This window comes from Elephantulus edwardii, unplaced genomic scaffold (assembly GCF_000299155.1).
Source record: "Elephantulus edwardii isolate Elephantulus edwardi_28Jun2011 unplaced genomic scaffold, EleEdw1.0 scaffold00216, whole genome shotgun sequence".
NCBI classification, from domain to species: domain Eukaryota; kingdom Metazoa; phylum Chordata; class Mammalia; order Macroscelidea; family Macroscelididae; genus Elephantulus; species Elephantulus edwardii.
In genome coordinates, this window is record NW_006399966.1 from 3602755 (window position 1) to 3612105 (window position 9351).

Below are 9351 nucleotides of genomic sequence, written 5' to 3' on the forward strand. Positions count from 1 at the left end.
CGCTCTGAGTTTACCAGTCAAGTAGGGTCCCTGGAAAATGTGTCATGGAAATAGTGACAAAGGGCAACCTCCATATTGACCCCATCATTCCCAAACCACAGAGCCCCAGGGTGACTCTCAAGTTCTCAAACTAGGTTTTGATCCTTTCCTGCCCTGAGTCCCATGTGAATAAAAAGCAATGTGGTTCTCACAGCCCAGTCCCCTCCACTCCCTGCCAGGAGCTGGAAAGTAGGTCCAATTCCCTGTTTAAACTTGAGGTTCCCTTTGCTTGTCTTTTTGTGCTAGGAATAGCAAATCTTTACTCACTCTTTAAATATGTTGTAAGCTCCTACTCTGTGCTGGGCTCTGTCTTAGGGGCTGGGGTGCAGTGACTCTACCTTCCAGGCTCACATTCTATCCAACACCCTTGATTTGCTGGAGACTGTAAGTAAATTCATGGACAACAGAGCATCTGGCCTAGACTTCTGGCCTCAGTTTTCCTTACCTGAAGCTGTATTAAAGGATGTCATCAGCTGGCAAGGTGGCAGAGGAAAGAAAGGAATATTGATAGGAGAACAAAGATTTATATTTTACTTTTATAAACTATTGTTCTAGAGGCAAAAAATTTATTCTTAAAAGATTCTTATTAAGACATAGACAGAACAAGGCAAAATAGATTATTCCAGAAAGAGGGAAACCAACAACCTGATTATCAAGAAAATTCACTCAATCATAACATTGGCTTTCATTTATATGGAAACAAAACCATCACCAGATCAAAATTGGTGACAGTTACAACCCATTACTGTTGCAAACAGGAGTATTGTTGCTGTTAGGTGCCCCTATGAACAATGGATCTGAATCTTGCCTATCCTGTGCTATCCTCATTGTCTTTGATAAACGCTTGCCCACTGTTACAGTTGCTGTGTCAATCCATCTTGTTTAAGGTCTTCTCGCTTTTGTTGACCCTCCACCTTTCCAAGCATGATGTCTTCTTCCAAGGACTGGTCCGTCCTGACAACATGCACCAAGTGTATGAAAGGAAGTTTCCTTGCCTTTAAGGAGGGTTGCACTTTCTCCAAGACATATTTGTGTATTTTGACAGTCCATGGGATATTCATATTGTTCCTAAACACCACAACTCAGAGGTATTGATTCTTCTTCTGCCATCTTTATTTACTGTCCAACTTAGATGAATAGCAAGAGATTGACAAGATCATGATCTGAAAGGTACACCTGAGTCTTTTTTTTTTTTTCTTCAAACATTATTGCACATTTAATATCATGGTTTGACAATACCTGAGTCTTTTTTAAAAAAATTTAGATTTTATTATTATTTTGTGTGTGTGTACTGTCAAATCAGATCTGACTGGTACAGGATGAGATTGCCCCTCCTTCTCCAGCAGAGCATCTGGTGGATTCAAACTGTGTACCTCTGGGATTGCAGTGCTGCTTCTTGCCACTAGGCCACCAGAGCTCCCTACACCTGAGTCTTTAAATTGACATCAGTGTTCTTCAGTACTTTGGAGAGGTCCCTGATAGCAATGCAGCATGTTTTTTTATTTCTTTACTGCTAGTTCCAAGGGAGTTGATTGTGAATCCAAGCAAAATAAAACTGTTGGCAATTTCAATCTTTTCTTCATCTATCATGATGTTGCCTTTTGGCCCAGTGGTGAGGATTTTTGTTTTCTTGATGTTGAGGTGCAACCCACAATTTAAGTTGATAGTCATTGTTCTTCTGCAGCAGGACTTTCATATCTCCTCACTTTAGGCAAGCAAGATTTCACCTTCTGCATAACAAATATTGTTGATGAGTCTCTCTCTGATCCTGCTGCCACATTCTTCTTCATAAAGTCCAGCTTCTTGAATTATTTGCTCAGTATTCAGACTGAATCAAGTCGGCAAAAGACCATAATTGGAGTATGTACACAATAGTAGATCTTAAGAGTTTACAATATTGTTCTTGGGGTTTGACTACCAGGTATGTTATGACTAGAATACAACTCATGGTCATAAAGCCCCAAGTCATAGTCACCAGAATGCCAACCTTTAACTCAAACTAAATAACATGGATATTTTAAAGAAGTCATTAAAATTACCTTCCTAGTTCTCGGAGAAAGCCCCAAGGTTGACTTGCTCCTTGCTGAACTTGCCTGGAAGCTGTCACATATTTCCAACAGTACTTTTCCTCAGAGTAAAGCTACACGGCTAGTTTACTGGTCAGAAGGAAACTCAAAAGGCTTCTGTCAAGAATTAAAAGGGGTTTGGACATGCTTTAGACTTCAATCTTCTATAATCAAATGCTTCAGAATTTAGCTTTAATACTCTATCTATAGACTACACAGTATAGCTCCCCTAAGTCCTGTTCTTTCCCATCTTTTATTATTATTATTATTATTTTTGTGTGAGTGTACCGTCAAATCAGATCTGACTGGTACAGGAGGAGATTGTCCCTCATTCTCCGGCAGAGTATCTGGTGGGTTCGAACCATGTGCCTCTGGAATTGTAGTTGCAGCACCTTACCACTAGGCCAACAGAGCTCCCCTTGTTCTTTCTCATCTTTTAATGGTTGTCCTATTTTTGCAAGATTTTGCCAGGAGAACACAGAACTGGAGGCTTGGTCTTAAGGCAACAAATTTAGATGCAAAATATAATTGTTCTCTGTCTCTATAAAGAATGGATGTTGATACATGCTGGAAAGTCTTTCCTAGCAGGTCCATCCATGAATTTATAGGAAAACAATACTTAATGAACATTAGATTATATGTATGTATATATTAAAATAATTTTAAAGCTTTTAATTGAAGTTTTATTATGTCACAGTAAAGTACACCATCAAATGTGTATTTTCCTGGAACCATGAAAGTTAAATCAAATTACCACCTTTATATGCAAGTAAAATCTTGTTGAAGATTATTTAAAATCAACTATAATACTATAACAAAGAACTGCCCGAAATTCAAGTTGGATTCAGAAGAGGCTGTGGCATAAAGGCTATCATTACTGGATCTTTTCTGAAAAGAATACTAGAAAGATGTTTGTATTTTATTGACTACAAAGGCATTTGACTGCATGGATCATAACTAACAATGGCCAACAGTAAGATGAATGGGAATCCTAGGACATTTACTTATGCTCATGAGAAACCTACATACAGACGAAGAATCTGTTGCTAAATAGAACAAGGGAACACAGCATGGTTTAAAATCAGGAAAGCTGTGTTTAAGATTGTATCCTATCTACATACCTATTAAATTTGCATGCTGAATAAATAATTTGAGAAGCTAGACTACATGAGTAAGTATGTGACATTAGGATTGGAAGAAGACTCATCAATAACCTGTGTTATGTAGATGATACTTTGCTTGGAGAAAATGAAGAAGACGTGAAGTACTTGCAGTAAAAGATCAAAGACTACAGCCTTCAACGCAGATTACATGTCTTTTTTTTATGCTTTGAAAAGAAAACCAAGGCAAAGTTTATTCTTTAAGGATACAGCTTAGTAAGACCTTCTGACCTTATTAGTCTTTGGAGTATTCTGAAGGACAGACTTCTTGGATTTATGCTTCTATGCCCTATAAATATCCTCTTAAAGAAGCAAAAGGTAAAACAAGAACAGATAGAAAATAACTGTAATGTTGTAGTTGAAATTTTCACCAAAGATAAAAGGTTTTAATTCTTGAGAAGATCATGAAAGGACTTGTAGAGAGCTGTTTCTTGGCTCAAGAGGCATTTAGATTCTTTTTTTTTTTAGTTTTTTTAATTATTAATAATTTTAATGAAAATTTACAGAGACTTTGGATCTCCATTGATTCAGTGTTGCACTTTTCTCCCTGCCCACCCCTTGCCCCCAGTTCACTCTTCTCTTTGAAAAGTAAAAGAAAAATTATTTCATTGTTATGCAATCTCTCCCCCTCCTCAGTCCACTCCACTATGCAGCCTTTGTTCTGGACTCCTGTCATGACAATAATACCTAATCACAAATCCCTTTTAAATAGTTCTCTCCCTCATCTGTTTCAATGCAGTATACATTATTTATCCCATCTTTCTCAGTCTCCCCCCAACCCAGATGTCAGTCCCATTTTACAACAGTGGCACTACACAGTATTTGTCTTTTTGTAACTGATATATTTCACTCAGCATAATGTCCTCCAGAGTCATCCATTTTGAATACTATTGCATGAGTTCCTTGTTTTTCTTTTTTGAGTTCCTTGTTTTTCAATGCAGCGTAGTATTCCATTGTGTGAATATACTACAACTTCTCTATCCATTTGTTTGTTGATGGGTACTTAGGTTGTTTCCAGCTCTTTGCTATTGTGAACGAAGCCACGATAAACATGAGTGTGCATATATCTGCGTGGGTGACAGTTATGGTTTCTTTGGGGTATACTCCCAGTAGTGGAATTGCTGGATCAAACAGTATTTCTATTTGCAACTTTTTTTTTTCATTACTCTTTTGTGTGCGTGTTTGTGTGTGTGTATCGTCAAATCAGATCTGACTGGTACAGGAGGAGATTGTCCCTCCTTCCCCGGCAGAGCATCTGGTGGGTTTGAACCATGCGCCTCTGGGATTGTAGTTGCAACTCCTTGGCACTAGGCCACCAGAGCTCCCATTATTTGTAACTTTTTGAGAAAGCGCCATACTGCCTTCCATAGTGGTTGCACTATTTACATTTCCACAGTGAATAAGGGTTCCAGTTTCTCCACAACCTCGCCAGCATTTGTTGCTTGCTGTTCTGTTAAGTTTTGCTGTTCTTACTGGGGTGAGAAGATAGCTCATAGTTGTTTTGATTCAATGCAGATTACATTTCAACGTAAAGAAAACAAAAATCCTCATCTGCAATCCCAGACGTACATGGTTCGAATCCACCAGATGCTTTGCTGGAGAAGGAGGGGCAATCTCCTTCTGTACCAGTCAGATCTGATTTGACAGTACATACATAAAAAATAATAAAATTAAAAAAATTATCACAATTGGACTAAAAGACAATATGATGATAGATGGAAAAAAGACTGAAGTCTTTTCCTTTTACTTGGATCCACAATAACTATCCAAGGTCATAGCAGTCAAGAAATCAAAAGACTCATTGCATTATGAAAATCTGTTGACAAAGATGTTGCCAGAGTTCTGTTCTGTTGTTGCTGTTTGTTTTTTAATTGTAAAAGACATGCATGGGGATCCAAGTGTGGTAAGGGGTGGGAGCAGAGGGGTGAAGATGGATAGAGATGAAATCACAAGGTTGCATAATTTGATGGGTAGAGGGAGTGGTATTTACTGGACTTCCTTGTAAGCGTATGGATATGATCCTGTCACTCACGATGTTGTACTTCAAGATGGATCTAGAAATAACTTTTTTTACTATAAAGGCAACCCCGTTTTTCCTTGTCTTTTCGTCTCCAGAGTAATATATCATATGGTCATCAGACTCAAAATGCCCCATGCCAGTCCATCTCATCTCTCCAATGCCTAATATGTCAATATTTATGCGTTCCATTTCTTTCTTAACAATTTCTAATTTTCCTTCATTCATGGCTCTCACATTCCATGTACCAATCACTAGGGTCTGCTTACAGCTGTACCTCCTCCCTTGTGTTTCCATACTTGATGGTTCTACCTAGGTTGCCCATTTTGTTAATCTGCGTGTGTTCTGTTGTGCATAGGGTTTTCAGAGGCCTGCTATTTCAGAAGTGGGTGGCCAATCCTTCTTCCTAGTCTGTCTTAATCTGAATGTTCAGATTTAGAGGAGTATCTGACAGACAGCTATGAGTCGGAAACGACTCGATGGCACATAACAACAACAACAACAACAAGAGGGAGTGGGTAAAGGAAATAAAAATGATCCACTAGTGACTGGAAAAGACAGGGTGATGGTGGGCATAGTCCAATAGTGATTAATTATTTTTTAACAGAGATAGTCTATTTTTATTTGTGGGTTTCTCATTTGGGAATAGGGGTGCAGCTCTCTGGCTGCTATATGCTGAAGAGGGGTGTTGAGATGAAGGGGAAGGGGAGCCCACTTTAACACTTTACTGATGGTCTTGAGTTGAAGCTGCATGCCTTTTTGTTCAGTTAGAAAATACTTTCTTGACATTTTCTGCCCTCTGGGCTGCAAGGTGTTTGTGTGGGTGAATCCAGTGTGAGTGGCTGGCTGAACTTTGAGGCTCCATCCACCTTCACTTTCTTAGCTGGTGGTTATATTTCCCTTTTGTCTCTGGTATGGGGCTCAGGGTTCAGGTTCTGGAATAAGACTCAGTGTTCAGGTTACCTATAGGAAAGGGAACAAACCTAGAGAGAATAAACTTGTGAGTTACAAAGAAAAGGATGTACTCAAAGGTGTGCTGGAGGAGGAGAGGGAGGAAAGTGACTTAGATAAAGTTCCTCATACACATGAGGTGGCTCTCCCCAGGGGCTGGACAGCACTCCTGAGGAGCTCGGTAGCTCTCCCTAGGGGGTGGGCAGCACCCCCCAGGGGCTGGGCAACTCTTCCCAGGGGCCACTGTCCAAAATTATAAATAGCAAGGATGTCAGTTTAAAGACTAAGGTACACCTGATCCAAGCCATGGTCTTCTCAACTACTTACTGTTGTTGTTGTTGTTGTTGTTAAGTGCCGTTGAGTGTAGGTGATGCATAGTGACCCTATGAATGAAAGTCCTGAACTTTCGTCCTTTCTACAGGTTCATAGGGTTTCCAGAGGCAAGTTATTATGCAAGTGGATGCCACTCCTGCTTCCAAGCTTGTTTTAATTGGGGAGCTCCACCAAATACTGTCCCCCATGGGTGACCATTCTCACATTTGACTCATCAGTGTCACAGTGTTCGGCTTCACAGCAACCACGAGTTACCTCTGTACAGCAAGTGGACATACCAGTGTGACATGACCTAGAAGAATGTTTCACCAAAAACAATTAAAGGCTGGCCCTCGGCCCTACAGGATTTTAAGCTAATCCCTGGAGCAGACTCTGCAGGCTCAACCCCACCTTTATTTACCCTTACTCTAAGGGTCAGGGCCGCTCACCCACCTTTGAAGGGCAACAAGAATACACAACGGGAAAGACCCCAGAAACTTCCCTTGCCTGACTGCTACCAAAATGAGCCACCATGGAGACGCCAGCCATCCCGCCAGATTAGCCAGCTGACTTCCAGAGTGGAGGGAGACTCCCCAACCACTTACTATGCATTCTGAAAGTTGGACAATGAATAAGAATGACAAAAGAAGAATTGATGCCTTTGAATTGTGGTGCTGGAGAAGAGTAGTATACCATGGACTGCCAAAAGAGCAAGTGTATCTTGGAGGAAGTGTCACCAGGGTTCTCCTTAGAAGAAAGGATGGTGTGATTTCATCTTACATACTTAGGACACTGTTGTCAAGAGGGGCTATTCCTTGGAGTAAGATATTCTGGGAAAGGCAGAAGGTCAGAGAAAGAGAAGACCTTCAACAAAGAGAGTTTGACAGAGTGACTGTAACAATGACTGAAGCATGTCAGTGATTGTGAAGATGTTGCAGGATAGGGTAAGGTTCAGATTAGTTGTTCATAGGGTTGTTATAAGTTATAGTCAACTCAATGGCACCTAACACACAAACACATCCACTCACACACCCCAACGGAGCTCTGGTGGTGTAGCCTGGTGGCCTAGTGGCAAGAAGCTGTGCTGCAATCCTGAAGGCTTCTGATTCGAGGCCACCAGCTGCTCAGTGGGAGGAGGATGGGATATTTCCTCCCATGTGATTAACTGCCTTTGAAAACCCACCAGAGGGTCTGCTATGGATTGGTTCCAACTTGACGGTACACAACAACAACAACAATCACAATCCAAAACTTAAACGGAAAATGCCCCCAAAACTTAAAAAAAAAATCTAAAATGCCAGCCTTCTGCTTTGATAGGAACTGGTGGAACCCCAGTTGATGGGTCTTGGTCACCCTTTTAACTTGGAACAACATTAATTCCCACCCCAGCCACTTCCAATGGCTCAACTTTCAGTAAACCAATAAACAAGCCTATAAGGAGATCCTATCTCCATACCTTTTCAACCTGTATGCAGAACAGATTATCCTGGAGGCTGGGCTCTATGAGGAGAAATGTGGGGTCAAGATTGGTGGAAGATCTATCAACAATCGGCATTACGCAGATGACACAACCCTGCTTGCTGAAACTGAAGAGGACCTGAAGCGCTTGCTGCAGAGGGTCAAGGACTGCAAGCTCCAATATGGATTGAGGCTCAATGTCAAGAAGACAAAGATTCTCACCACTGAGCCAATTGGCAGAATCAGGATGGATGATGAAGAGATTGAGATTGTACACAGCTTTAGTTTGCTTGGCTCCACAGTCAACACTCTTGGCACCAGTAGCCAGGAAATTAAAAGGCATATTGCCATGGGAAAGTCTGCTGTTAGGGACCTCTGAGCAATGGTGTCTCTCTGGAGACTAAGGTGCGTCTGATACAGGCCATGGTCTTTGCTATCACTTGTTATGCATCAGAGAGTTGGACAATGACCAAGGAGGATAGAAGAAGAATTGATGCCTTTGAGCTGTGGTGCTGGAGAAGAGTATTGAGAGTACCATGGACTGCTAGGAAAACAAACAGATTCATCCAGGAAAGGTTAAACCAGGCGGCTCCCTGGAGGCAAGGATTCTGGGGCTTGTCTGACATACTTTGGACATGTTGTAAGGAGGAACCGGTCCTTGGAGAGGGACATCATGCTTGGTAGGGTGGAGGGACAGCGCAGGAGGGGAAGGCCCTCTATGAGGTGAATTGATTCAGTGACTGGGGTAATTGGGATGGGTGTGTCGCAGACAGTGCGATTGGCACAGGACAGAGCAGAGTTTAGGGCTGTTGTACATAGGGTTGCTATAAATTGCAACAACAACAACAACAACAACATAGCAGTGCATGGTATATTCAGTATTCTTTACCAACATATAATTCAAATGAATCAATTCTTCTGTCCTCCGCTTTCTCTTGGACCAGTTTTTGCATGCACATGCGGGTATTGAAAATAGCATGGGTCAGGTACACCTTAGTGCCAAGGTGACATCTTTGGATTTTAGCACTTTAAAAGAGTGTTACAACAGAGCTGCCCCCACCTCCTTGCAATATGTTGTTTGATTTCTTGACTTCTGTTTGATTATGAAGCTAAGTAAAAATAAATCCTTGACAACTTCACTATTTTCTACATTTATCATGATTGTGGTCATTGGTCCAATGGTGAGGATTTTTGTTTTATGTTGAGGTATAATCTATACTAAAGGCTGGAATCTTTCATCTTTGTCAGTAAGGTCTTCATGTCCACTTCACTTCCAACAACAAGTTCGTGTCATCTACATATCATAGCTTGTTAATGAGTCTTCCTACAACACTAATGCTTCTTCATT